This window comes from Pyrgilauda ruficollis, unplaced genomic scaffold (genome assembly GCF_017590135.1).
Source record: "Pyrgilauda ruficollis isolate IOZ18807 unplaced genomic scaffold, ASM1759013v1 scaffold12, whole genome shotgun sequence".
In the NCBI taxonomy this organism is placed as follows: Eukaryota; Metazoa; Chordata; class Aves; order Passeriformes; family Passeridae; genus Pyrgilauda; species Pyrgilauda ruficollis.
The window spans coordinates 12,142,222-12,169,600 of record NW_024510321.1 but is presented as its reverse complement, the minus strand read 5'-3'; the positions used below and the strand labels follow the sequence as shown (position 1 = coordinate 12,169,600).

The window sequence follows — 27,379 nt, the reverse complement described above, 5'->3', positions numbered from 1 at the left end:
ACGACGGGATTTCCACCCCGTTTTTCCGAGGTTTTCAGAAACTTAGTCCGGCAGCAAAGTGCAGACACGTGAACTGGTTTAAGCCTTGCGTGGACTTACGTTATTATCAGTGACCCGCTCAAGCGAGCTCACCCCAGGCAATGGGTAGAGCCCACTTGAGCGTGTCTGATTAGGGAAGCTCGTTTACATCTCAATGAGTCGACTGAAGTGATGCACTATTCGGCTCTAAGCAAGGGATCGGAAATGCCGAGTTAGCCCCGTCGCGGTGCTCTCCGCACAAGCCGCCCCAGGGCATCCCAGCGCGGCCGCAGGAGCGTCCGACCCGTCCCGGCCGGACCAGGGCTGCAGCCGCCGGGCTAAGGAGCGATACGTGCTCGTCTATGTTCTCGCACCAGGTTGTATGTAATTCCAGCTCTGTAGTAAGAGCTATCTTATCGAAATTTTGCTTAGTTCCATTTAAAATGCGAAATAGTTGTGTGTTGACTGAATTCAAGTGTCCCTCTACTTGTAATGCAAAATACTGTAGTTTTTACTGTCACATGAGAATCGGTGGACAGAACTTTGCTCTTTATCACATACTACTTTTGGGGAACAGAACTTTCAGAAATACGGCATAGATATAGCAAAAAAAAAAAAAATCTTATTTTGCTTAGCAATTTTAGAAATCTCTAGAATAGAAGCAAAAGCCATTTTTAAAACTGCACCACCTCTTTACTATTACTACTAATAATATGACCACTCTCCTCAACCTTAAGCCACTACTAAACACTAGATGAAATATTACTAGATGCAGTTGTTAACAGAAGATTCAAGCCAACTATTTTCATGACTGACTGGGAAAACAAAACCTGCTAGGTTTCCCAAGCTGCTTAAACTGCAACTCATTTGGCTTCATAACTTCTCTGGGATGCTAAATTCTACCTGTACTGCAAATGGGTAATGCAGTGGAAGACAGCTGCTAGAGAGAATGAGACTTTTTTTAAGGGAGGCTTTTTGTTGTTTTTTATTTATTTAAGGAGAGTGGCATGAACTAAGAAGTATCATTGTATTAATTTGTATTTCAGCAGTTACATCAGAATCAAATCTTTAAACATGCATATTGCTTTTTACTCTAATTCTAAAGCTTAAAACACACGAGTTAGAAATATAATCCTAAAATAAATTGCCCTTAAAACATCTACACCTTTTTCCACAAACACTAAATAATTTAGTTTATCCAATTAGCAGACAAGGTGCTGAAAAAAAAGAACAACAAAAGCACAATATGCTGTCATAGATTAGCTTTGACTTTAAAAATTAAATGAAAATTAAATATCTGGCAGCTAAGCAAAAAAAGGTCATTAAGTATAAGTCTCCACTTATACTGATGAAAGGAAAACAATACATAAAGAACATAAAACCAAAGTACTGAAAATATCCTGAACTATAAAGGAAGAATAATCAAGTTCAAACTTATCCTTAGTTGACCTTTGCTTTTCTAACCCTGCCACAGGCTTGAGAAAAGTGCAGAGCAAGCAGAATGGACAATAATGTTTGGATACAAAGAGGACAGTGCATTAAGAAAAAGTTTTGGCCTGAAACTCTTGGACTCATCAGCTTTTAATGTTTTGCCAATAAAAGAGATTGTGTTAAGATATTTTGTAGCAGAATATGATTAGCCCTCAAAATTAATTTGCTAGTAAGATGGGAAGTGTGATAATTGAAAACAATGTGACATCAGCCCTGATGTCTGTTCTGTAAGAGATGGTGACAGGAAAAATTATGGAATGTAACCAGACTGATATTTCCATTTTATCTTCCTTTCAGTAAGAAAATACAAGTATATTTTAGGTCTTTTTAAATTCTGTAGCTTTTACCAAAATGCACAATTTACATCTGTAGACATCAGTGCTGCACTATGACAGTAGCTAATGCAGAATTGGTATGTTTTGTATAGTGACCAAAATACTCTTTGCAAGCTCTCAGTAAAAGATCAGTAAGTATAAATTAATTTGTTGAACCTAAGTGCTCTGTGTGTATTTTAAAAACTGAACTGTAAGGTAAAGTAACTGAAATATAATGAAAAGACCTTTAGAATTGCTATCATTATTGCTTTTTAAACTGCTGAAATCATTTGGGGCATTTCTTTAAGGCTTTATCTTTTTATGATCACAATTAAAAGGACAAGCTTAACTAAAATGAAAGTACTTTGTGTATCAGCTATGCAGCTGGTAAATATAACCATTTAAAAATACATTCAAAAGTACTAAATTCAGACTGAGCATTATGGGCAAAGATACAACTTGATCCATGCACCTACAGACAGGGGTAGGGGTCTCTTGTGCTCTCATCTAACTCAGGTTTGTGAAGCCCAAAAAGGTAACTTCTATTTCGGTTTGCAAGTCCTGTGTACTGTTTGACAAGTTTTAGAAATTGTGGTATTTAGTTGCTTTTATGGCTTAAAATCTCTCTGAGTTCAAGAAGGACTTCCAGTCATTTATTTAGGCATGAATTGCAGCCTTTGGCACATGGGTTTAATATTGCCTCCCATTCTAACAGCGATCAACACAAAAGGGCCACACGTGACGTGCATATAGGTTAAACCACCTCACTTTTGTTGGCTTTTTGGCCTCAAATATTTTGTATTTTAAGGATATAAAATTCTAGGAGGCAGTTGTCCAACTTAAAAACAAAAAAAAAGGAGCTTTCCTAAATATTTTGGGGGGTTTTTTAAATTAGGGTTTGTATGTATTTTGTATTGCACTAAACTATGCACTGACTTTTGTATCCATAAGTATTTGCAATTTTTTTTTCCATTCTGTGACTGCCTTACAACCTGCTTCTAATAACTCTTCATTCATTTATACAGCAATTTTGTTGGCCTGGTTTTTTTAATGCTTTTTTTTTACTACTCCAAAGTTGAGTCCAGCATCCTCACGAAAACTAAGCTGATCCTCAAACAGATAGGCCATGGAGGCATATCCAAAAGAGAAGAAAAAGCCACTGGCCAGCAATTCTCTTACTGAGAAGAGACAAAGCTAGGAGAGGAGCAGCAAAAGCTATTGCCAGATTTCTAGTTTTCCAGTGATAGCTAAACTCTTACAGGTGGTGGAGGCAGTTGTCCATAGGAGGACTAAGACTTCAAAAGGAATTACTGACTAAGGATTAATGATCTAATTAATGATTTAGGATTATTGTTTTACAGACTCATCATTGTCCCAACATCACCTGGACAGATAAGCAAGAAAATGGTAAAATGGACTCTATCTGAAAACACAAAGGATTTGATAGAGTATTTTTAGTACTGTCAGAAGAGAATCAGTTTCCTTTATATAACTTGTTTTGGAGACTTAAGTTTTTATTTGTCTAGGGAAAACATGTCATAGTGGAAGCAGTTATTCTCTTAGATACAGTGATGGTAAAAGGACACAAATTATGCTGAGACTCTTATGTCTTGAAATACATCTTTCCCTGTTTAAGTTTTAATGGATTCAGAACAGGTGTCCTAGGAATTGTAAGGGTCAAAAATGACTTATGATTTTCTCCTTCATGTTTTCATTTTTTAGCACATATCCCCTCTAAAATACTATGCTAGACACACATTGAATTCTTGATTTAGTATCTTTAGTATCTTTACTAGCAAGTAATTTCACAAATTAATTGTTTAGGATTAAGTAGTAAGATAAAAGGGAACAAAACAAAATCCAAAAATGTTTGACTTTATATTCTGGGATTTTGGTTTTTAAAAAAATCTTTATCTAAAACATTTTGTATTCTGACATGCAAAACAATGATAATACTAAAATCACAATTCATGACATAAACACAATTTGAGCAGGGTAGGCTGGTTACCACCTCTGACTTAGGCATGTACTTCTGCAAACATCAGATTATGACACATGAATAATCTCTGAGTCAAGTAAATTTAATCACATGATCCTGTATTATTTCTAGTAGAACCAGCAGAAGGGCAAAGCCCTTATGCTTTTCTTGCAAAAATCCCTAACACAAACAACAAAAAACCCAAGCAAACAAACAAAAAAGTAAGCAAAACCACAACCAAATTTAAAAAACCCAAAACAAACCACAACCAACCAAGTATAAAAGCCCTACCTTCTCCTGCCAACACAATTGCTAGTTCATCAATCAAAGAGCTAAGGATGTCTAACTTTGATATTCTGCATAATATAAGGTGGAAGGCTAAAAAAGGAAAACAGAAGTAGAGAAATTATAGCTGTATGCAGGTCTGCACACTGTCCCAAATCCTTCAATTGACTATTGAGCTAAAAACAAGCAAACAAACAAAAAAACCCACCACAAACACATACATGGCACCACTACGTAAACCTCAGCTGCCAGTGCTCACACCCCAGCATGGGATAAAGGAGTAAACTGGGGACAGGCTCTGTGCCTTTGCATGACTGCAGAAACTTTACTTCTACCCTGGTAGTTGCCTGGCTCTATGTAAATGCAAATAAAATAGCAAATTCAGTTCAATAGTAAGACTTGAATGTGTTACTGTTACATGCTTTAACTTTTTACATTTTTACCTTACACTTCCAAGATAGAAACGTTGTCTTGAAAGTCAGTTTATGAAAAATATTTCAAGTGCTTCAGGGCTTCTGGTTAGTATGATCAAGTATTTTCAAACTTCAAAATTACATTGCTGATGTTAAATAATGTGGAGTTGATGTGTTACTATAGAACTTTATATATAACTATATAACTTTATATAACTATAACAAAGACAAATGCTTTCATTTGCAGTTCCTGAATCAGAATGAAAGTAGGTTATCTGCTTCCCTCACACAACTGAAGAAAACAGTGACTTATACCTAGATAGGAATTAGCTTGGCTTCAGAAATCTTTTGGTGCAGGAAAGTACATTTGCATCTTAGAATGAAGAGGCATTTCCTAACATATATGTTTAGATTTTATGATTTTAATGTTAGTGGAATGGACCTACATACCTACAGTGTGAGTGAACTCTAAATTCCACACCAAATTAATACAGATGTGTTATTAAGTACCTTATACAGGCTATACCATTTTCAATTAACATAAATACATTTCTCTAAAGAAATGAAAAAAAATACAAATAACTCAGCTTTGTTATTAGCTTGCAAGAACACAAAAATTCTTTCCATTTTGGAAGTGAATTTTTTACTACACACTGTAGTTTGATTTATACTAAATTAAGTACGAGTGAATGTTATAGAAATCTTGCTTGTCTTCTGAGATACAAATAATCATGATTATATTTATAACCCAATGTTTATATATAAAGTTAAGAAAGCATGAATTAATAATGCTGCATTAGTCAGAAAAAAGGCCTAGTGAATTAAGTTTGACTGTAAATATCCAGCAGAGGAGGCTAGTTCTGAATATAAAACTGGTCAGATTAGACTGTTTTGAGATATACTTATTTATATATCTTTAAATGATAGCAGATGCTTAAAAATGTAAAACTCTGATAGGGTTAACCTGAAGAAAATGTAATTTGTGAGGTTTTTCAATATTTAGAGAATGCAAACTACTTGTGGGAGATGGACAGGTGTTGAGAGGGAAGTGTTTTGGTCTAGATGCAAACATGAAGTTGCCATGAGAAGAAAAATAGAGAAATAACATTATATTATTTTCTCTGTCACTACTGTAGATGGGATAATGGAAACCCTGTGAAATCCCCAAATCTGCTGTTAGGGCAACCTGAGAAGCAGAGCCAAATGGAAGGTGGTTTTCTGAAGTCATTCAGGTTACAAGCAGGTAAGACTTGAACCCCCTCGTCCATCTCCAACAAAGACACCCAGTTCCTGTTCTCTTATTGTGCAGTGTGTCAGTTTTATGGCTGTTCTGAGATTCTGCTCCTCTGGCCAAGAGAGCATGACAGATCCCTGTCATTAACACGGGGTTAATGTGCACCAGCCTGCCACCAGTCACACGTGCCACGTCTGCTCAGCTGTTCACTTATCAGCAACTCAAGAAGGGTGTTAGCATAGAGAGACACAACCTAATTTAAAAAAATATTAAGGGAGAATATGAAAGATGGGACGGAAAACAGTTTCTCACATTAAAGTAGCTCATCTGGAGGTCTGCTTGACTAGATCTTCCAAATCCCACAGATTCCCATAACACCCAGTTTTTGACTTGGAAATTGATTCAGAGATGACAAAAGAAAGCAGAATACTTTCTTATGGAATCTTCATTCATTATGTGCTTATAGGTGGATATGGGCTAAACAGAAAGTGTCTATGCAGAGTTATCAGATGTATGTTTTTCCCCCCTCTGTTATCCAGCATGGTTTCTCCTTAAAAGACGCTGATTGCAGCACTTTTCTTGTATTGTGAATACACAAGCACTTTGGCTAAAGACATCAAGATGTTCTGCCTTATGTGGATACCTTTAAGACCATCAGAAATAAATAACACAGCTGCTCTGAATTATAAACTTTTAAATTAAATTTTAAATTTTCTTGAGTAAAATTTTGAGTAAATTTTCTTAGTAAAAAGTCTTTTGAATAAATCCAGCCAGAAAACATGCCCTATCTACCCCTGGCATTACAGATGAAAAACTGTCAGGTGAAAGGATCCGTTCAAGAAGTTATCCTTTCAGTGATCAGGTTATGGCAGCACCAAGATTCTTTAGCAGATAGAAAGTGATTCCTTGAAATACCCAGATCTGAGTCACCTGATTTTTAAGTCTGTTTGAACAGACATGGAAAGCTTAGTCTTATTTGTATTAATGAATATTCCAGATGCACACCCCTGTGAAGCTAAAGGTCTTGCCTCCATTTAGTAATTTTTTCATGGCTCTTAAGGAAAGAGTAGATTAAGAGCTAACTTTTCATTACCTAAGTCATGCACAGGTCAGTGCTAGCAAACTCACCGGCATGGGATGTCTCTGATTAAGTGAGGGCATTCATATCTGAACTAGTCACAGGAGGCAGATGGAGACCTGATGAAGATGCTCAGTTAAATTTAAGATACAGTTCTTATCACAGCAGAAATCCAAAATTTGGTTGTGTTTATTTGCTTGTTGTTTTTGTTGTTGTCCTTTTGTCATTTTTAAAGCTATGATTTACTTGATCTCCTTCTTTCCACTGAGGATTACAGATTTAAAAATACTTCTCTAAGGGCAAGTGAAAGAAAGAAGTTCTACATGAATGTATACAATACAAGAATTCTGATTCACTCAGAAGCCCAACTTACTGTAAATCCAGGGACTTGCAAGTTAACATCACCTTACAGGCCCATTTCCCAGATCTCTAACCCAAGGAAAAATCAAAATGGAACCTGACAAAAGGAAGACTGCTCTGGGAAGGAGACAAAAAGGACATCTGCTCACTGTTCCCTGGAATTCCTACATTTTACATTTAAACATTGAATAAAATCCATGAGGCAGTCCTGGGAGCGGGGATGAGATCGAACCCCTCCTTTTCTCTCTTCCTCTGGAAATGCCAGTGTTCAGTGCATTGTAAAATCTAACTCGTCCTTTTCCCATTCCCTAGCAGTAGTGATCCAGGTTCTGCTCAACAACATAAGGCGGCGAGTTAGCATCCCCCATTTTCTGTCATTTGCTCCAAGCTGGAATTCCCATGGACTACATTTAGAGCTCTTGCTATTTTTACTGGTGCTCAAAGCAATAGACATTGCATCTGTAACTACTGTTTTCTGTTGTATGGTGTTGGTTGGCTCTGAGCAACTTTCCATTTACCACCCAGGAGCTCCACAACAGTATCCCAACTCGCTGCCCAAGTAGTGAAGACCAGGCCTCACATGTTACTTGGCAGTTCCCATCTCTCTGTTGTTTATATTGGGAGATAAGCAGAGAGAATAATTTTTAGCAAATGTACTTGCTTTTTAAGCACTGCAATACCTTCTGACCACCAATTTCAGGCTCTAGCTACTATTCACAGAGAATTGATGAAGAAACCTTCCTATTAGGAAGTTTATAGTATTGTCTTGCTCCTGGATAGTCCAGTGGTAACACAATAAACTGGAAATGTGACTTAGTAAAGGGTTTAAAGAAGCCAACAGGACCTGAAGCCACTGGTGGGTGATCACATCTGTCCAAGGCATATTTTGTTGCTCACAACATCAACACAGGAGTTATATTTCAAAGCATTGACATTCCCCCACCCTGTATACTGACTCAAGGTTTTAAAATCTAGGATTGTCTCTTCACTGCAACATGAATTAACTTCTTGTGCTATTTGATAAGAGAGGAAAAATATGAAGAATGCTAAAAGGTGGAAGGATGTGCTAGCTACAGCAGTTCCTCTGGCATATAGGATTTAGAACAGATAATTTCATAACTGTGAAAGGTCATGCAAATATCAGTCTGGAAGAGATGTGGAGAGACCTAACTTTGTAGAAGATGAGTCTGAAGCAGGCATGTAATATATTGTCCTTTGTTCACCGCTGGGAAACAGGTGATCCTTGAAGCAAGTTTTAAACGAATTATTCATTGCTACAAGTTGATGCTGACAAGTATGATGTGGAGAAGTACAGCTAGCAAAGTTATGGTGAGAAACAAGATTATGTCACAAGGTGTCCAGCACCTAGAGATAACCCCCTCACTTTTGAAACCTTGTTGGACCAAGGACAAAATGAATACTTTAGAGCCCTCAAAAAATAACAGACAGGAGTCCGAGGCACCAAGGTATGTTATCAGCATGGGAAACTGGTGAGCACAGCATGTGAGTCAATGAAGTAGGGGGTAAGGCTTTTGAAGGAGGGGGTATGGCTTTTGTTTGAGCTGAGCCCCAAATAACCTTCTTCTATACCACCAACCCACTTCTGAGGAACTGTTTGCATGGTATTTTGGTTAACTTTGGAAGCTGATTGCATCTGCCTGGCATCTACACATCTTGCACTAACTACTATTGACAATTTTAGACAGCCATTTTTACCATGACTCTTACTTGAGTACATAATACTAGTAACATTACTAAGAGGAATCTCACCAGGGCACAAACAATGTTTTGGTCAGTCAGGTTGATTTAAGCTCTTGAAAAAGATTAGTTTATAGTATGATCCTGTACTTCAGACAGTTTTAAGCCAAGAGACCCAAGTATCTTTCAAAGGTGTCTGGACTCTATATAAACTTTCTACGTAAAAGAAAGGGAAACTGTATTAGGAGAAAAATACATTAGTTTTGGCACCTTAGAAATGGAGGTATATGTAAGGGAGAAAATTAAGAAACACATTAAAAAAATAAAAGAAAAAAAAAGAAAAAAAGTGTTCTTATGCTTTAGGTCCTGGAATTCCACATACTGGTATTTCAGAAGGAGCAGGTGGGGAAAACACAATAAAGATTGAGCTATCCCACAGATATTACTCTTCCAGGCATTTCTGCAGAAGATGCAGAAGGTAAATTAGTTGATAGTTTTGAGAGGATACAGAATCTTAAACACTTCTTACTCCTTACTGGCAACACAATGGCTCAAAAAGGAAGGAGATAAGTGTGAGAACCACTGAATTGCAGAAGATCAGCACTTCACTCTTCTCACCTTATGATTTGATGGGAGTAAAACCAGACACTTTCATCAGATGCAGCTTCAAAGTTGCAAAACCACAACCAAAGTTAAAGAGCAGCCTCAGTTGAATGGGAGAGAGGGGAGAAGGTGTGAAGCAAGTTTCCATTCAAATTTCATGTTCTTGCTGACTTCACTGAGCTCGGAGTGACTGTGAGCTGCAAGATCACAACAATCAGTTCATGGCCTGCATGCACAGGGTGCAGCCACAAGAAATCACCACTTTCATGGTGCAGGATGATAAGAGCATTAAAATACCTTCAGTAAGCACCTCAGTTTGTCATTTGCTCAGTACTGTTGTCCATGGATGAGCACACTGAGCATTGGTCTAAATGATGTCAAAAAAGAAAAGCTGCATCAGAATTAAACAACCCAGTGATTCTCTAAGATTGATAATTATTGTAATCAATTCAACAACTGGCACTACTTCTATTGGCATACACTGTGCCCAAAATGCCAACCTTATGTCCTAGTGATCAGGTATCAGAAATGGAAATGGCGGGTGGCCAAAATCCACACTTTTTAAGAGGGTTTATGTCTTGATATTTGTCCTCAAGTCAAAGAGTTGTACCAGGACACCAAGGAAGTAATGGTCATACTGCACTGTCATAGGCCACCAGGTCTCTGCTCTAGCCAAGAATCCATAAAAGCAGATCTTGTCTGACAGAACAGAGATGATGAAAGCTGGCTGCTCTCTCTCAGTTTGTTACTGGTAGGAGGTTGCAAGATGTATTTTAACTAAGACAAAAGAAAAATTTACCTTATTTTAAAAAAGGATAACGAATAAGAGACCATTACAGAAATCTACTGAAGTTGTAGATCAGTTTCCATAAAACTAATTAACTTAATGAGCAAACTCTTTGAACCAATATCTAAATGCATTACTGAAGATTTTAACATTCACAAGAAGTTCAGAGACTGTTTCAAACTGCCTAGTATTTGTCAAATTTATTCTTTGAAAATACTGAAGACATTGAAATGTAAAATAGATTCAAAGGCCCCTAAAATTATCAGCTTCTATCACTCCAAAATAACAGGCACGTCGATTCCTTAAAAATGTGTTAAATTTAATGTCAAATTTGTTCCTGAACCTGTTGAGTTTCCAATATATGCTCTGATCATGGGCTTGACTATGTCTTCCCACCCATCTTAGGACATTAATCACTTCTGTTTTCTTACACCTAATATGGATGTTAGCAGAAAGCCTTCTAATCCTTTTGCACTTAGAACCGAGGTGATCTGTATGTTCTAACAAAAGAGAACAACACATATTAACATGTATCTATGTATAAAGACATGTAAAATGCATGCTCTACTTAGCAACAGGAAAGAAATAACCCACCCACCTCAGGTGAATCTTCTTACAACCTGACTACATTAGGTTTTTCTCTTCTTCTCAACCCCACCTTCATACACATCCCAAACTCCTATAGACCTCATCAGGAGATTTGCATATGCAAGCACGAGAGCGAGGGGGACCTTGGGGTTTGCTAACCAGCCGTGGATGGAACCTTTAACTTCACAACAAGCAAACAATGGACTAGTTGCACAATAAGTGTGTGCCAAAGCCTTCCATATTGGCTGCAAAAAATAATTTTAAAATCTTTCATCTGCAGCCACTGTAAAATAATTTTGGGGGTGGGACCGAAAATATCATCACTGAGGAAAACTGGACCCTAGGTACAGGATTAAAAAAAAAAAAAAAAAAAAATTAAGGATCTGCTTCATTACACAAACCAACGAAAGGGTGAGGTCATGCCTCTGCCGGGCCATAGTTCATGCCGACACTACAATTTTCTAGAGATACAATTTCATCGTCATTCTAACTAATTTGCGGTTACTGTTGATACAGAGAAAACGAAAAGATACAATAGATCAACCCGTGCCCCACCTTTCTCCCTCCGGCCCCCTCCCCCTTTAGAGCCAGGGACACGAATTGTTTCGGAGCCCCACAGCGCCACCAGCACAGAGCAATGCAAAACAAAAAAGATCTCCCACCGGGTGAAAAAAAAAAAAAAAGAAAAAAAAAAAAAAAAAAAAAAGGAAAGAGTCTAGAAAAATGCCAAAATTTACAAAATGTCTCCCAAATGTACCTTCTTGGAAGAAAAAGACCAAATACCACCCAACCCCCCCCCCCCCCCCCCCCCCCCAAAAAAAAAAAAAAGAACAAACAACCCAACACCAAGACATCTAAGTGAAGTGTGGGGAAATAAGAACCTTTATGTAACTAATGCTTTAAGCTAATTATCACAAGAGCTGAAATTTGAAAATAAAAAGGTCACTGTTTAGTAAGAGACTATAACTTAATATAAACCCTCTTATGTCCATCTCCACCTTCACCATACCAAGGGCAGTTTTCCCCCTTACTTTAGACCAAAGTAATCCATCAAGAGCCATCACAAATGGCATTGTAAACTCTTTTCGCTACCACCAGACCATACAGTAGCAACATAATATGCTTCTTTATACACGAGAGCTGCATTATATTTATATAGACAGTCACATATTTGCTCCTGGATCCGTAACCAAAAAACCCAAGTCCATCTGGAAAATATTTGAATTCTTTTACTCCTAAACTGAAGTTAAATTGTTTTTAATCTTCGCGTGTATAAAATTTTAAAGAGGAAACAAAACTGACTTCAGTAATTGTCGCTATTAAGGAGACACCGTTGGGTGGGATTCACATGAGATCAAAGCTATGAAAAATACAAGACTACGTTTTGTTCATCAACACAACGAAAATCCTCCACAGCACTAATACACGCCAAAAACCCGCAGAAACGAATATTTTTGGTGAAAACCACAAACTTACCTTCGAAGAAGGCAGCCCTTGCAAAAGGGCTGTAACAATATGGACTGCATACTCGCTCTCCTACAACCAGCCACCTCCATGCTGCAAAGGGCTTCACGAACATCCTTAAAATATTTCGCAAAGGCAGAAAGTGAGACTTTTCTTTTCTTTCCTTTTTTTTTTTTTTTTTCTTTTTTTTTCCCTCCTCCCTCTTCTTTGCTCCCCCTCCCCGCCACCCCGCCAGGATCGCCGGGCGAGGAAGGAGGCGGCTTCCCGAGGGTCGGCGGGCGATGCCGGCGGGCGGCCGCAGCCGGGGCGGGGGACCCGGTGCCGCCGGGGTCACAACTTTGCCGGGGCTGGCGTTGCCTCGATGGGCTCCGCGGGCCCGCCCCCACTCCGAACCCCGCAGCAAGTTTGTGCCGCCCGGCGCATCCCTCGGCCTCCCCCCGCGGCACCCCCGCACCCCCGCCCGCCGGGCTCCGGCAGCCTCGCAGCATCCGAAAGAGCCAGTCATGCCTGAAACAAAATCCATGATTCCTGGAAAGTGGGGAGGCTTCAATCCCAACAAATCCTCAATTTACTTACAATTATAAATACCTACCTTATGAAAGGTCTAAATTAACACTAAATTCAACAGATACATCCGTTACGGCAGGAATAGTTTTTCCATAAATACTGTTTTAAAAACCCCTCCTTATACTGACTGACAGAATTCTACCATGCTGCCCACAAACAAAATGGCTGTGGCACCGAGTTTTTTGGTTCCTCCCACTGTGCCTCCCCCTGGCCTCCAGGAAGTGGTAGAAATCCAAAATAAAATCCGCACGAAAAGTACAATACATCAGCCAAACTCCGCACGGCACCGCCAGACAGCATCGGGAGGGAAGCGCATTCACCAACACTGTAGTTTCTCGAGGATTTTTATTGTTTTTAAAAGGGCATCAATCACTGGGAATTTACATCACTGTGTAATTTGAACTTCCTGCTTTACATATTTATAAGGTCTTTCACCTATCTTGGCAGGCTTTCAAATTAAGTGGGTTGGGAAATTTGATGCTGTGGCTCTAGTTTGTGAGCTGAGTCAGGTAGTGCCTGCTGGAGCTGGGCTCTGAAAAGACGGGCAAATTCTGACACTTTACCTGTTCAGTGCAAGATAAAATAATCCCCCTCGCATATCACAGTCTCGTAAGCGAGCATGTAGGCACCAAGAGGCCCCTGGAATGAGGATTCTCATCAGAAACTGAAGTTTAGGCCTCTTGCACATAAATACAAGCTTTGTAATATTTATAATTTTGCATTTGTGGTTCACAGCAGTCTCCCTGAATCATGATCTCTGTGGAAATAATCTTGGATTTTTTTTCTTATTATGACCCCATTTAGTGTTGCAGCCCTTTAACTTTTGCCACATTCACTCTAAAATAAAAATAAACAGGAAAATATAGCGTATTTCTATTAGGGATTTTGATAAAAATGTCACTATATCTGAGCCACCAATCTTGCCAGGCAGTAGCACAACTCCTCTTGCACGCTGCCTCGTGGGCTCCGTAGGGGCTGATTCATTTCCCGTGAGAATCCTTTTCCTGCCTTTAGGAGGAGTTACAATGGAGACAGGCTGTCAGACCTGCCCAGCCTGATCCAGCCCTATATTAAAAGACTTGAATTAATATTCTCACCTACTGCTATTCTAAACCTTTGTCAGAGGCATTGAAAAAACTGTGCAGTCGGTGATGTTTTTCCTGAACCACCTCATATTTCGAAGTCTTAGATTTCAAAAATAAAACAACAACAACAAAAAACAAACCACCCAAAAAAACCTACAGAGAACTTGGAACAAATTTTCCGTTGGTATAATTTGTTTGTATTATCATGTTATCTAGCAGCCTTAATCCTGAGCTGTGATTATAATGCTATATTGTATAGGAATATAGGGCAAAAAGATAATTCCTGCCCTGAAGAACTCAAAAGTATAAGACAAAAGACAGCAGATGGCTATGGGCAGATGAGGGAAACAATGAGACTGTATTGATCAGCGGGGAAGGCACAGTTTGCAACACACCATCAGTCCAACTCTTGTTTCTGTGTGTACTTCATGGCAAAGAAGACATAAGGTGGGATTTGCTGAAGAAAATGAATCAGGTTTTTTGGCTGTTGAAAGAAAACTCCAGCAAGAAGGACAGCATGGAAGAAAGCACAAAGATGTTTGAAAAAGCAGCAGGTGAACTACAGAAACCTAATCAAATCGGCATTAATCTTTGTATAATGACAGAAAATAGATAAGGAGGAAGTAGGCTATTGAAAGCACTGAAAATACAGACACAAAGCTTATGTTTGAGACAGAAGAGGCAAAGAAAGGATCCAAAAGGCATGGTAGAAAAATCATAAACCAGGCCTGCTAGCAGTAAACAAGCCCTAGGAAAAAAACTAGACAATAGTTCACATTGTAGGGGCCTGAAGAGGTGTAGCACATTTTTTTAGGAAAAAGAAGTGTTTTCTTAACTATGAGTTTGGGGACTCTGTGTTGATTGTCTGCACCTTCCTCCTAGTTTGTATTTAGTGAATTCTTAAGTCCTACTCCTGATGGTAGTGTTTAGTGTGTGGACACCTGATTACTAAAGCGTCCCCTCAAAGTTGTTAATATGAGTGGATAAGCACATAGGAAAGCTGGGACCAAGCTGGCCTTGCACACTGGAAAGGTTGCTTCTTCCATCACTTTTTTTTGGAGAAACGTTCATCTGCCAGCAGTGCCCCATAGGTTACTGTGTGTCTCACACGAGCACAGGTCTGACAGATGCATGGTGGAGGGGCAGAAAGGACTCTGGTTTAGGGCATAGCTACAGCCAGGACAGCAAATCATGCTTTGGAGGGGAAGTATGGTCTATAGGCTCAGGGCCCTTTCAGGACACCCTTTACTATGTTGCTGTAGGTTATTGAACACTTTTTTCTTTATTTTCCACATTAGCAGGAAAATGCAGGCACATATTTTCAAATTCTTTGTACTTCTGCATGAAACACCTTAGATAACTTTACATTTACTGTGAGGCTCTTAAGTATGTTGGCTAGTTGTGCTACAACTTAGGGTTAAACACTGCACAGTAAATAACCTCAAATAAGCAAAGCCTTGGTGAACGTCTGTGGAATTATTGTGGTGTGGCAAATGTGAAAGAATTTGGCTGGATTCTTTTGTTGCAGACTGAACTGAACTGCGACTGTCCCACATTTCCTTCAGATTTGAAGCTTGCTAGTTCTGTAGGTAAGCTGATGTGTGGTAACTGTTTAAGCCAGGGTCATTTTCTCTCGTGTTGGATCTCATCATCAGTTTTAACTGAAAACAGTGTCTATCAAGTGCTAAATGTTAAGAATTGAGATAGGGATTGAAATACACGTTGTGACTGGTTTTTTTTTAAATCTGGATGAGTGTTCCAAGAAAAGTTGAACCGTATGTTCTCAGGCTTTAACAATAACCGCTACTTGACTTGATGTAAAATTTCCCCAATATCCTTACAGTTCAGAGTAACTGAAAAGAGCACCATCACCCATTCTGCACTTTTTTTTTTTCAGCTTTGTCCACTGTTTGGCGTGAATGTTTGCCTTGAAATTTTGCTCAAAAACAGAATATCTGTACAGAAGCAAAGAAAAATCTAGCTACATTTTAGGATTTAGATTAACACAAAAAAAAAAGTGGCTAAAACCTCATAGCACTCAAATAACAGCTCCTTACTGAAATTAAAGAAACCACTTTTTACATTCTGCTTGCAGTATAATTACTTTTATTATTCTTTATCTTTCATTTGCATTAATCTTTATCTTGCTCATAAAGATTTAACTCTATTGACATATTTTCCAAGTAGCTCTCTATCTCTACACTTGTAATAAACAAATTACACTGATCTCCTTTTGACAATATTTTCTTGATGTCTTTAGGAAGTGAATTACCAGTCCTGTTAAGTCAGTAAATCATTAGATAGATAGCAAGAGCTAGAGGTTATCAAAGGGCTTTTTCAACTCATATGTAAATGATCATTTGTTGTCTTTCATAAAAGTGGCATTGAATGTTTTTTGGTTGAAAGATCACCAAATGCATAAATAGTTCGCATTTTTATTCAATAGATAATGTTCACATAGCTGCATAACTGCTCTTGAAGAACCAAAAAAGCTGATTTGCTGTAATTTGGAAAATCCATAAATTATAGCATAAGAATGGATTATTGATGCCTGACTGTATTATAAAGGAGGACATGGGCTCCCATAGCTTAATTCTTGCTTGACCCAGGTCAGATATTTTTAAAAAAGCATGCAGTCTTGACTAAAAATGCATAAATGCAGTAAAAAAAATCCACAAAATCTTTACTAAATTACTACAGTGATTACTTGACTCACTTTAAATCACACACTTTGTTACATATTAAACCTCCTCTTTCCATTTCTCTGTCCAAGTCCAGGTTTTGTTTGAGTATATAAGACTCACAAAATGTTACTCTTTATTAGGGGTGTTATGTGATTTTAGTACTGCTCTAGTTTACCAGTAATCTTCATGCTCAATATTCCATGCATATCAGAGATAAGCACAATATGCCAACAGCAATGACTCTACTTGCCAGTACTAAAGGAACACCTTTATTTTTTATGCATATCCCAACATTTTATTTGCTTTCTTGCAGCATTACCATTACAGATACTCCTTGTTTAGCAAAACCTCCCATTAATATCTGTGTCCTTTGCAGTAGTCTCTTTTCAGTTGCATCATCTCCCTGCTTCTCTCAGTAGGACTTAACATTGCTCTCAGGATTTAACTTTTGCCCCTGCACAGATACATGGACTGCTCTACTTGGGCCCACCTTAAAAAGCCTATCCAAATTACCATTTACCAATAACTCATTCACTGCTGGTTTCCTCTCCTTCAAGCTCTGTAGCACTGTGAGCATCAGTAAGGATTCCTTTCCATGTTACTCTTACCTTAAGCAGTGTTTTCATTTGCTTCAGACACTGAAGTTGTCTGACTCCTGACTTCGTTTCCTTGTGCTGGGGCCCTGTCTTCAAATGTTTTATGACTGGACTAATAGGATTTAAAGCCCAGTGTTGTCACACTGTGTCTTTCACTCTTCTCACATCACAAGTACCACCAGTGGCAGATCTCATGGTTTTAGGATGATGTTTGGTGGCAAAAGGTGTGGAGAAATAATTAAGTCAATTTAAGTGGAAAACCAATTTATTACAAAAATGTGCGTAGGTCTTCTGGAAATAAAAACCAGAAATAAATCCTGAGAACATCTGTTGCTGTTGGCTGCCAAGTTATGCCACACATCTTGCAGTATAGTTTTTCTCTCCTTCCTGTTTATTGGGTTGTATATTTGTTGATGGCCTGAAAGTACCTAATCAGATCCCCTGCACAGACTGGTCAGGTCATAATCTACATATTTTTATGAATTAACGATCTTCTTTGGTTTTGGAATTTATATTCTGTTGAATTGCTATAGGATTAAAAAATGCTGTCCTTTCAGAATTAAAGCTATGTCTGTATGACAAGTCCAATATGGTTATTAACAAAAAAAATTAGCCACCCCATGTTGGCACAGATGCATTTTGAAAAATTCTCCTCGTTCAGTTGTCTAATTGGTTGAAACTGATGGGGAAATACTGGGTGTGATTTCAGAATAAAGTAAAAAAAAAAACTAGAAAAAAAGAAAAGCCCATTGTGAAAGCTTTCCTTTAACTTAGCCAGCTACTTGATTGGTATTGTTCTGTGTACTGTCCCTGTTATGTGCTGATATTTGAAACAGAGTCATATAAGCTTTGGTCCAGATCCTGAAATTTTATGTGAAAAGGTATTCCATTCTTTTTTAATTCAAGCACTGGATCCTCACCCATTTGTTAAACTGATCTTGAATAAGTACTCAGTGCTATGTTTGCAAGCACAACTAACTGTAAACCACCTTTTTCACTTGCTTTCACTCCTCTTCTGTGCCTGCAGTGGCCCTTGTGAGAGCTCTGCTCCCAGCCTGCAGGACAGACCTGTTGCTACTGTTGGATTTTTTAAGGTGTGCTGTGCCAAAACAAGGGAATGTGCAACTGGTGCTTCCACTTTACTGCTTCACTCTGCTGTTTTCTCATATTTTCACCTTCTGATAATTAAGGCAGTCTCATGGATTTTATTAGATGAGCTACTATTGGAGACCATTTTCCCATATGATTTATTGTACCTAGGAAATTCCAGCTGAAACGCGTGGATTCAGATGAGGTGAATAATGGCTGCAGTCCATCTGTGTTCCGCTGACTTGCCTGTTGACTGCTTTATGTGTTCAGCAGATTTTATCTGTCCTTTTCTGAATTCACATTTGTCATTTAGAATAAAGGGCCACTGTTGAAAACATCTCAGAGCTGTTCAGAGTCACCCTTGGTGTTCACTTTTACTGCTGCTGCAAACAAATGCACCATCTGTGTGGCAAAGGCAGTGCTGTCACAATTCAGTTTTCTTTTCTGAAATGTTCTGAAGCTGGTGACATAGTGAATGGAAGCCAGTTTAGTCAGCAAAAGCTTGATGAGCATTGGAAGGATGATATCAAGGGGAATTTAAGAAAAGCCTGTATTTGCATACAAATTTGGGGACATGTAGGTCTGAGATGTCTGAACCAAAGTCCTTTACAATTCCAGATTCAGCAAGACTATGAACTGCAGTCATAAAAGCTTTAATATCTCCTCCTGGCTTTTAAATAAGTTTGTCCTTCTTATATATAATTTTGTTTCTGTTTGTGCACCTTTTACTGAGGAGCTAAAATCAGGCAACATAAAATCTGGTCAGCAAGCATTAATTGGTCATCTCATCTGAAATTCCAGGATGCAAATGATAAGGCATTAATCATTTTAAGATATTAGAATACAGTGGCTGTTTTTTCATGCCATTATTAATTGCTGTTGGAAAGCAAAGTGGTTCAAATACATTGTCTGGTATTATTACAGCATCCATCATATTCTCAAATATGAAACTGCCTATTTGACAGGTCTGCTCTTCTGCATTATTATTATCAGCTGTAATATTTCAAACCACTCAGGGACAAATACTAGACTTGTGACCTATTTTTTACCTAATTATTTTAAAATTCTTTTTTGTATCCTAATTTTGCTGATCAAATATTTGCTTTTTAAGATTCTTGTTGGTCCTCTAGAGATTCTACCTTACAGTATGTATTTACTGGCAATTTCCCTATTTCTCAGTTTAAACAATGTGTTTATGATTAGCCTTTTTATTTATATTAGAAAAAGCTCTGAAGACTAAGCTGACCAAACTTAATTTGCTTGTTGGTTAGAAATGCAATCAAGCAAGAGAAAGTACACATTAGTGAAGGTACCACGCTGCCTTTTCATGTAGAGCCTTGCATATCTCATCTTACACTGGCCATGATTTTGCCCTCCCTACATGTGCTGCAGAGGCAGCCATAACCTTCATTCCTGTGATGTTCATGTACAGCAAGGAACGTGCTCCTTGCCCTGCTCCTTCCACTCACAGGGACCAATGGTAGCAGGACCTCTTAGCAAGGCGCTGGAAGAGCCTTTCTCTTCTGTCTATAAAAATCCTCTGTAATTTCCATGAAGAAGAAATGTCGGACAAAAAGGAAATATCCTACAAGCTAGATCTAGTACATGTACTGCCAGCTGGATCACAACACCTTATTTACACAGTAAATTTCCATGAAGCAATGCCAGAGCCCTCTTGGTCTGAGCAAAGATGGAGAATACACACAGCATCCAAGGCTCAGGCTGCCACACAAAAATCTTAATGCTAATGTTTCCCAGTGGTTTGTAAATGGCACATCTGCAAGTGATGAGCTACACTTGCAACAGAGATCATTAAACCTTATATAAATGTGGTCCACAGTATGGTATAAGACAAAAAAAAGCGCCTTTTGTTTTGCCTTAACCACAGAGGCCAGCTTAAAAAAGGTGTGTCTTAGTCCACAAATGGGGAAAAGGAGAATTAACCAGTTTATAAATACTTCCTTTATTCTCATAGCTGCTTATTTAATCTCAGTTTCCTCTTAATTTTTAAAACTAGCATGGAATTTATTTTGTGGTAACAGAACTTTAGCTTTTACCTTGTAAATAGTCATTAACATTCCTCCTGATTTTTTCCCTAAAATTATTCAGCTTATATTTGGTTTATTTCTGAGAGTCAAAATGTGTATTTTTAAGAATGCACATTTTCTGAAAACAGAGTCTAATTAGTTGTGATGGAAGACTGTTGAAACCTGGAAGAGTAGTTAAGCTTGAAAATTTCTGCATTAGTCTCAGTCATTAATAAAGTTACTGACAGCTGTATTTAGCTCTTGGTGATTGGATTTTTTTAAGGGAAGCAAATGACAAGATGCTGACTGTCAGCAAAAGGTGCCAATTCTGGTACACATTCATTAGGAACTGAAGCTTCTTGTATTCAAAACATTGCAATTTTTGTCACTTGCAGTGTGTAGGTCCTCAATGGAAATGAACCTTGGATAGATGAGACCTGAGCTACCCTGAGATACAGACCATGACAGAGTCATGCACCTGACCACTTTTGCCTGGGCCAGGCAGAACCTGTCAGAGTGCAGCTGCAGTGCCTCTACAGGGCCTGGGGGCCCAGCAAGCCCCACCAACAAAGAAGTGTCCAGTTACTCAACATTGTCCCCAAGCCAACATCAGGCAATATCTGTGCTTCACTGTACATCTGGGCTATGACACACTCTCAGATTTTTATTTCTGCTCCTTGGCATATCTGTCTAACCTGACCTGAGTCAGCAGTGCACCACTGCAGCAAGAAAAACAAACTGAATCCTGGGCTGCACCTGCAAGGATGGTATTGGCAGAGGTAGAAGAGATGTGATAATCCCATTCTACACAGTACTTGTTGGGCCACACCTGGAGTACAGTGCCCAGCTCTGGTCACCACAGTTCAAGAAACACATGGACAGACTGGAGCAGGTTCAAAGGAGGGCCACAAAGGTGATCAGAGAGCTGGAGAGACTGTCATATCAGGAAAGAGGAGTGTGATTTTTTTCTCCCTGGGGAAGAGAAGGCTGAGTGGCACATCATCACACTATTCCAGAATTTAAAGGGTGGCTACAAGGAGGATGGATGTTCTCAATTCACAAGAAGCCACATGGAGAAGACTAGGGCCTTCAGGAAGCAGTTGCATCAGGAGAGGTTTCATCATGATAGAAAGAAATTTTTTACAGTGAGAACAAAAATTTACTGAATCATCCTCTCCAGGGGTGTGGTAGAATCCCCATCACTGGTGGTTTTTATGATGTAGAGTCCCTGCCACTGGAGGTTTTCAAGATGTGATTGGACAGGGTGTGGGGTGATCTGATCTAGACTCCCTTTCCCTTTTCCCTTTCCCAGATGATCTTTTGACAACCCTGCTGACCTGGGTTAGTCTGTGATTTTATGGCATGCACCACTGCCGTGTTTTATACTAGGGACTCCTTTACTTCCTGGCTTTGTGTCTTGCCATAAACCACACTTGCTCTTCAAGCTAGTTTATCCACTGGCTTTAATCCTGGATTACTCTTACTGCAATCCTGTTCCTGACTCTAGCCTAGCAAAGTGTCTTTAAGTTTGCCTGCTTCATTATGCTCAGTGCACATGCAGAGCGCTGATTACATCTCTCCAGTCCTCACTCCGCCAAGTTTCAAATTTATTTATCTCAGAAATCTTCCAGACCTTTTCCCATGCCAGAGATACCCAGGTTCTGTGGTACTTTTTCCTCCAGATGATAGAGATGTCCTTTATCTCTCCAACAGTGCTTCACATCCTTCTGTTGCCATCCAGACTCTCTTTGTGTTTTTAGTCCCTCTCATGTGTGGCCTGCATGCTCTTGTATGAAGCTTTGCTATTCTTTTAATCTTTTGCATGACTCTTTATTTTACTTTTCCTGTCATGACCTTTTTCTCCCTGCTCCACAGGAACTGCATTTCCTCTGTGCTTTCCCCATAAGATTTTTCTGTTTCTTGCCATTTGCAACATTCTGCCTGTACTTTTTTGTCTTTCTCTTCTGTTGAAAAGATAAAACTTACGGCCCACTAGAATTTTAAAACTCTGTTTGGCAGATCAGCAGTCCTGAAGTGTGGGATAAAGTTATGTTCAGAGCTTCAAATAAATACTAGTGTCCTATTTCAGCTGAACTCTGAAGGATTCTCATTTGCTCTTGAGTACAGAGATTACCACTCCTGAATGGTAACTAATGTTCCCTAAACTGACAACACATTTTTGGGCCAGTCTTGGTCCCAACTCCTTCTTCATATAATGCAAGAGTAGGAGGGAGAACTGCAGATGTGACTGCTGTCTATGTAATCCTTGAAATTAATACACACAAAATCCAGCCATGTTTTTCCAGGCCCTGAATGCGTTGGAGCACGCCCCTGGGTATGCACTCTGGTGATCCCTAGATGGCAACACGGCATAACAGCAACCTGCAGGGATCGGCTCAAGCAGCCCTGGAGCTGCTTTAACCCACTCCTTTGGCTGACTTGGGCCTTAGTAGTCATATCCCCCCTTCAGCTTGTCGTGCTCTGAGAGCAGCTTAGAAAGAAATGAATTTTAGTGTCTTTCATTTGGAACTTCTATTCTTTTATATGCTGTAGGTTTCCTCTGGGCCTGTTGTTTGAAAGGCCAAGTCTTATAACTCCTTTAAGTGCCTTTTTTTCATAGCTGCGTGAAAACTTGACAAAATTTTCCCTCTGACTCTTAGGTTTTATGGCAAGAGAAAACAAACAGTAGTATAAGTCTTATAAAGTTTTCTGTGTAACTCAAATCAAAAGGTGAAAAATAATGTTGGCAATCTAAGGAAGGACCCAAGAACAGCAGCTTGTAAAATATTGAGACAAAAAATCAAAATTGAAAAAGTGAGATTGAAAAATAGCTCTGAAAATTCATATCATACTGTACGTCTGTTAATTCTGCTTCAGAACATTTGAATCAACAGCCCTGGGAAAAAAAAGCTAAAATTCATCCCATGTCTCTAGACATGCAGAAATGTACAAAACAATCTCAAATATCTATTTGGAGAATCTTTGCCAAAACATATCTCAGTAACCTTTGCACTGAACTCAATGATAATTTTTAAACAATAAATATGGCATTACATAGACTTTTGCCTGTTTTGTTGCCTACTAACATTAAAGTTATTATTCTGTTCTGTGTGTGGTTTCACATTGCCAGTGATTGGCTCTAGATAGTAGAGTAGTATCTGCAACAAAGTCTTTTTAGTATCTATCTGGTAAAGAATTTTGAAAATAATATCTACTTTATTGTGAATATATTGTGCTGCCTTAACCCAAAAAAACAAAGAAACCTGCCATCCCTGAGTATGTTTTCTAACCTGTAACACAATATTTTCTGACCCCAATGCATGCTGGTGTAATTAATAGGTTTCACATGGCAAAACTCCCTTGATAAAACTGTTAAAAATACACTAATTTTCCAATCTTTTTTGGCAGCCAAACGTATCAAAAGGACCTCGTGGTTCAAGAATAAGAACTCTGGCTTTGGGTTATTCCCACATTTTGTCACATTTCAGTACTGGCTTGGCATCAATACTAACTACAGCTGCTGAAGAACAGTTTGATGTCTGGGATGTGTAGTGAGAGAAAATGGCTGGAGCATTAGAGCATGGTCTTATTTCATAAGGAGCTGGCATCCCTTCAATCCCCAAAAAATTATTTCTGACTCAGCTTGCAATGAAATCATATACCACACCTTTTCATTCCATGACTGACTGGAGAAATACTGTCTTCTGAGTTAATTTATTTATTCTTTTGACATATACCAGCATAGCTGTTGATTTACTGAAGATACTAGGACTGCTGCAGCCCATGTCCTGTGCAAATATTGCCTGGTGCAATGTGTGTGAACCACATATATTGATCAGGGGTAACTGCTTTGAAACTTCCTTTCTTTTCCCTGTTTCCGGTGGTTGCCTTAATCAATCCCTGCACCAAAATAGTGACCACTGAGTTGCAACTGGACTGGAGCTTTCTCAGCCTCTCAAATTGTAAAGTGGGCCCTGATGTCCACCCTCCTGTACTTAGCAGCACATAGTAGCACTAATTCAAAGAAAACTTTTAAATTTGCAGTTATGTGGAAGCAGATGAAGGCATCAGGAGCATACTACAATTACTTGACTTGAAAATAAAATGTTAAAAAGTGAAATACTTTCTGTGTGTTTGCCACGAGGGCTTTCTGTGGTAATGCTAACCCCCATTCAGGCTGGTTGCTTCTGTGTGGTAGGGAGGAGTGCTGTGGGAATCAGCTGTAAGGCTCTAGCATCCACTGTTGGCCAACAAGTTACATGGATTGATGCAAAGAGCCATGAAGCAGTTTTTGTTCAGACATGAAGAAATAAAGATGATTATGAAGTTGGGCTCAAAAATATCAGGTAGTTTCACCAGCATTTATATCTTTTCAATCTTGTAAAGAATTAAAGTCAGCTAGGACCTAAGTTCACATTGCTTGGAAGTACTTTGTAAGAATGGTAATACTTTAATGCAAAGTACTTCACAGGCACTATGAACTCACCACTGAGCTGAACTCAATTATTTTGCACAAGAGAGAGCTGAGCTCCCACATGGTCTTCTTAGCTGCTTTCTATAAAGCTTCAGCACAGACCTTTATTTCAGGTAGACTTAAGACATTTGTCAGACAGGATAGTTATAAATGCTTCTGTCACCATGAAAAAAAAAAAAACAGCTTAGATGGGTTTACTTCGTTTTAGTCTCATTTTCTTTTCTGAGCCCAGAGTCCTTCTCCCCACTGTTAACACGTTTTTCTTTTTACTTACTGGATATCGTTTGATCAATCACCAGTTAACCTACTCACACTTCATTGAGTTTCCTCATTTATCAAACAACACACCAAATGGACTTGGGAGACTGTTGAGCCAGCAGAAAATCAAATGGACTTTATTTCTACAGTATTAATAAGCTTAACATCTTTGAAAGGAAGGAAGAAAAGACTGAACACATGTAAGTTTTGTAGCAAGAATTCTCCTGGAGTAAAATATAAAATGGAAGGAGAATCTAATTCTTTATTAAGTACGTGAGTAAGGAGTTTGATTTTGTAGTGAAGTATTACTAGTCAAAGGGCTGGAAATGTTAGAAATATTCTTTTACATGAGCCTTAAAACTGATATTAAAAGTGCTAATCCTTTTGCAAAATTTCAGATAAGATTAAATATTATAAAAAATATGAACATTTTAGTTTAGTTTTGTTACTGGGGCTTTTTTGACTTGTGTATTTGCTTATAAATTATTTTGCTCCATGTTTCTAACACTTCAGATTAGTAATGCTTGATGGTTGATTAACACTTCTATCCTGTATAGGTACATTTGAAGATTTCAGGTATTAGGTAATACTATACTTTGCATAAATAAAGTATTAGATCCTAGAAATACATAAATTACATATTTATGTGATTAATGAAAGATTAATTATATTTAAACCAAAAGTACTTAATGAATTTTATATAGCATGATAATTATTTACAATTTCCATGTATTAAGTTAATACATTTTTCAGCTCAAGCTCTTTGCACAATAAGGTTCAATGAATAAGTAGGAAAATTGAGGGCCTGCAGATCAAATTGGCACAATTCTACATTAAAATACACCATTTATGCTTATTTTTTCATTGAGGTACTGATTTTATTGGTAGACTTGGATGCAAAACTGTTAAGAATATACTTTTTTATCTAATGTTATAATTTAAGAGGAAGATTCTTTAATAAAATTCAGAAATAAAGAGCAATTTGTCAGCTCCTTGGCAGTCATGCAGACCAGCACCAACATGAAAGGTCTCATTAATTTCAGATAAACTTGTCAAGAAGATCAAAGCCAAATTAGGAGTTTAATGCAGTGTACAAGTGTATTGAAGTATCATTACTAGATGGCTGCAGGTAAATGGAAGATCATTCTTTTCTATGCTTTATTTTATGTCTGTGTTTACAGAGACCTTCTTAAAGTTGACTGATATTTGGACAGCATCTGACAAATATTTCAAATCATCAATTCATCATTTTACATGTGGTTTTCTAAATGAGCAATGACATTTGATACTACTTCTGAATTTCAGAAATGTCTTATTTTAGCAAAACTTAATTTCCTTTCAGGGTAAGACCTCTTTGAGGTGTTCTTTAGAGTGAATAGATGCTTTAAATACTTCTGTGGCCCTTCTCTTTACTCAATTAATGTCTTATTGCCTTTACTTCAGCTCATCTGTGTTATTGTAGGGCCTGGAATTCCTTTCCTTCTTTACAGATTTCCCCTTAAATTTCCAACAGGGCTCGGTAGCAGGTTTCATAGGGAAATTCAGTTTTTACTGTCATGTATTGCAGTCCATCTGTAATACATTTTTGAACCTGCTGGCCAGTTTCAATTATATCTGACAAAGGAAGAAACTGTTTTTATGTCAGTCTGATTTTTTGTGTTCATAATTCAAACATCTAACCACAATCAGAGTTTTGTGAACTCCTAGTGATATTCATGTATGTAAATGCATTCAATTCCTTCTAATTCCATTTAAACAGAGAGATACCATATTAATACCCTCTGAAGAAATTCTTACAGAAAATAAATGCACAGAGAAGTTCTACAGTGGAGACTTGACCTCTGTCCTACTTTTTTTATAATTTAAAGTTTTTATTACTTGCAGTGGTTTTTATAACAAAGTGCCATCAATTTTGTGGTATATTTATTCTAGCTCCATCACCACATCAACAGTTTGTTTGCCTAGTGAGGATCGTATCCTGAACTATCAATGGGTTTGAATAAAATGCTTCCTCATGTGCACTTCACCCTACTTGTGGAACTGGAGAAATCAGTGAGAAGTCTGGTTGCATTACCCGGAGAACTAAAACGTGTTTTCTGACAAAGGTTCAACTAAATATGATTTTAAATAACATAGCATAATGAATTAGAATTTAAACAGTTGGAGAATAAGATATCTCCATGAATCAGTAGTTCTGGCTTGTTGGGAAAGCAGAGTTTTCATGGTACTAGTAAGAAGTTTTCTTTGGGATACAAACCCAGCTGATACACAGCCAGAGATGCGGAGAA

At 38.3% G+C, this 27,379-nt stretch overlaps 1 protein-coding gene and 1 long non-coding RNA gene across 6 annotated transcripts in view; one reads left to right on the top strand and one right to left on the bottom strand.

The window, feature by feature from the left end:
- Positions 1–13,155, bottom strand: part of EPC1 (enhancer of polycomb homolog 1) — a 65,338-nt gene extending 52,183 nt beyond the window's left edge. Inside the window, exons 1-2 of one of the 4 annotated variants that reach the window (XM_041487360.1) lie at positions 12,904–13,155; positions 12,324–12,427 (exon numbers count right to left, since the gene is read on the bottom strand). The gene's annotated coding sequence lies outside the window, so the exon portion shown is untranslated. The remainder of the gene's footprint in view (positions 1–12,323; positions 12,428–12,903) is intronic. The other 3 variants (XM_041487371.1, XM_041487378.1, XM_041487387.1) reach the window with 3 other exon arrangements.
- LOC121364268 lies at positions 108–12,681 on the top strand. 2 transcript variants are annotated; one of them, XR_005956829.1, is made up of 4 exons: positions 108–395; positions 5,636–5,742; positions 8,408–8,637; positions 12,547–12,681. It is a non-coding gene; the product is annotated as an uncharacterized LOC121364268 (long non-coding RNA). The 2 variants fall into 2 exon arrangements; XR_005956835.1 differs by having other exon boundaries at positions 181–395; positions 7,089–8,637.
- Positions 13,156–27,379: the final 14,224 nt, after the last annotated feature.